The sequence below is a fragment of the Octodon degus genome, unplaced genomic scaffold (assembly GCF_000260255.1).
Source record: "Octodon degus isolate 3935 unplaced genomic scaffold, OctDeg1.0 scaffold00005, whole genome shotgun sequence".
Lineage (NCBI taxonomy): Eukaryota > Metazoa > Chordata > Mammalia > Rodentia > Octodontidae > Octodon > Octodon degus.
This window is the reverse complement of record NW_004524581.1, coordinates 32,266,713-32,269,701: the sequence shown is the minus strand read 5'-3', so window position 1 is coordinate 32,269,701 and position 2,989 is coordinate 32,266,713. Positions and strand designations below refer to the sequence as shown.

The 2,989-nt window shown below is 36.4% G+C and overlaps 1 protein-coding gene across 1 annotated transcript in view; it reads right to left on the bottom strand.

Annotated features, from left to right (window-relative positions):
• The window catches only part of LOC105742824 (uncharacterized protein C6orf10), a 48,555-nt gene extending 46,036 nt beyond the window's left edge, over positions 1 to 2,519 (bottom strand). The window contains exons 1-2 of the mRNA XM_023722361.1: positions 2,504 to 2,519; positions 657 to 671 (exon numbers count right to left, since the gene is read on the bottom strand). The gene's annotated coding sequence lies outside the window, so the exon portion shown is untranslated. The remainder of the gene's footprint in view (positions 1 to 656; positions 672 to 2,503) is intronic.
• Between the last annotated feature and the right edge of the window lie 470 nt (positions 2,520 to 2,989).

Below are 2,989 nucleotides of genomic sequence, written 5' to 3'. Positions count from 1 at the left end.
TGGGCATGGTGGTGTGTGCCTATAATCTCGGCTCTTGGGAGGCTATAAACAGGCAGATCACTACAAGTCGGACCTAGTAGTGAGACCCTGAACACCCTGTAGACCCTTCCCTAAAATATAAAAACAAACAAAACAAAACAAAACAAAAGCAGCTACCATTTTTTCCTTTGGTGGGAATTTGTGAAAAATGTTCAAAATAGGATGAATAAGTTCTGTAGCACAGTAGAGCAACTATAGTATACAACAACTCATTGTATAGAGAACTAGAGAGAAACTTGTGTGCTCCAATCCCAGAGAAATGGTAATTGTTTAAGAGATGAGAATGCTAATTGCCTTGATTTGATTATTACATATTGTATACACATAGTGAATTATCACATTGTAACCCACAAATAATTATGTATTAATTAAAAATAAAATAACTGTTGAAAAATGTCTAAAAACATTATCCCATGATTTCAGGTCACCTTTAGCTATTATTTGATTTGTCATCTGTAGGGGTTTTTACTCTCTAAATATTTATCAGCACCTTAAGAGGATGTTATCCACTATAAAAATAGATCCCAAAACTTGCACATCTAGGTCTTACATGCTTAGAACAGTATATGACTTGTAAAAGAACTACTCACAGAATTATAAATAAATATGGGACTTACTTGGCTCTTGTTTTACTGTGAAAAAGAAATCAAGTAAATAAATGAATGAGAGATTTCTGCATGAAGAACAAAATTATTTCTCTTAATTTTTTGTGACGGATTTTTGAAGTAGAACTTTGGGAGACTATTGAACTGCCTTTAGAGTCAGTCAACTACAGTGGAAGAATAAATTTCTTCAGATTACTCTGTTCAAGTGTCTCTCAATTTTGATGCCGTGGGAAGACAGAATGAGTGAAATAAGTGAGGGGAAATATTTTTCTCTTCTTGATTTTGCTCTACTTGTTCACCTAGGGATCAAGCCCAGGGCCTGTCCATGCAGGGGAAGAGCTCTACCCCTGAACCACATCCCCAGTCATTTTATTATACTACTTTCTTATTCCCCTCTCTCCCTTTAGTTCTTTGGAATATTGTGTTGATCAATCATGATCATTGCCTTATGACTTGACTGAAAATTATTTTTAAGGTTAATTTTAGAAAAGTTTCTCTTTTTCTTCCATAAGCATGAATTTGGATGCATAACCATATTTCTCTTCATTTCCTGGATGGGAGGCACTGCTTTATGGTAGAGTAATGTAGGTAGTTTTAGTATAGTTGTGAGCTCATGGGAAAAAATTACTTTACCATACAGTTCCCTTTTTTGTATATCAGGAGTAATACTTATTTTATGTAATGTACATGCACATGTAAAGCCTTGAGTACCGTGCTTGGCCCATTGGAAAGTATTTGATAAATATTTGTTATCATAGTACCACATCAAATACTAAGCAATTTTAAGTGTAGCTTCCAATTTTAATTATAGCAATTAATTGCCTTTGATAACTGAAAATGGAGCAAACTACTGATATATGAATAAAGAGATTGGGAGCTAGACAGTGAAGAATGCTGAAAAATTAGTAAACAAAAGAACACAAAGAGGCTGATCAAAATATATAGTGCAGGTAAAAAAATTATTACGGTGAAAGATAAATTGGCATTAATCTCCCTCAAAATAGTCCCCTTGTGCTTTGAACACACTTGTCCTATCAGTTTTGCAACTTTTTTTTTTGAAATGGGGTCTCACTATGCAGTTCAGGCTGGCCTTGAGCTCACTTTATAGCCCACGCTGGTCTCGAACTCACAATGATCCTCCTGCCTCAGCCTCCTGAGTGCTGGGATTATGGGTGTGCACTACCATGCCCAGTATTCTCCCAGCTTTTTGAAGTAGGTCTAGAAATCCTATCCTGGCTTTATGAGGTGTAATCAAAATTATAGTAATGCTGAATGAATGCTGCTGCCAAGTGCTATCCAATGGAGCATAAGGGTTGGAAAGACATTACGGTGTGTCCTCCTTCACCTTATTCAGTGGGTCTGGGACTGAGGGATTTCTGGCTGTTCCCCAACGTCTGAATGACAAAGATAAAGGTTTGAATTGATCGAGGACTTTGAGGCAGCTATGCAAGCATAACCAAAGACATTTACAAAAGATGAATTTAGAACTACTTTAGAACTGCTTCAGAGGGGCCGGGGAGATGGCTCAATAGAATAAGCACTTCCCTGGCAAGTGTAAGCCTGAGTTCGATCCCCGGTTCCACAAAAAAAAAAAAAAAAAAAAAAAAAAAGAACTGCTTCAGAAAGTGTCAAGAAGATAAATATTGGAATTGAGGGGGTGTATTTTGAGGATTGATGGCAATGTATCTTTTAATGTAATAATTTAAAAATATGTAAACATTTGTTGTATTTTGTAATCATACCTTGTGCAAATCTTCCTTTGTGGTACATTCATACTATAAACAGGATCCAAAAAGGACTATGTAGATATCATAAGAAATCAGTGGTAATGATAAAATTGAGAGAAACATGGAACTTACTTGTGGACTTCTCAGGTTTTGCTTCTAAAAAAAAAAAAAGACAAATTAGTGTGGTTATCAGATGAAGGAGAAATAGTTTTTCACTGATGTCATTTCCTGGGTGAGTGCACACTAAATGAGAAGAAGGGGGATTAAGCAGAGATTGCTTTGCTTCAGGAACATCACAGAAGAGAGTCCAGAGCCAGCGAAGGAGCTCATGCTTCCCTTGCCCTTTCTGAGTTAAATCAGAAAATATATTTTGTCTCAATCGCTTTCTTGGTCTGTTTTGTTTTTCTCTGCCAATCACCCACATTCTTGATCTCTACAGTCCTGATCATTGTTTCTTACTGGATTTGCCCAGATTGACACTTCCTTTTCAGAGAGCAAGTGCTATCTGAATCAGTGTTGGCTGAATCAATGAAGAAATTCTCTCTTTTTTTTTTAATATTTATTTATTTATTTATTTATTGTGTGTGTGTGTGGCCAGCTCAGCCCACCAGGGGGCGG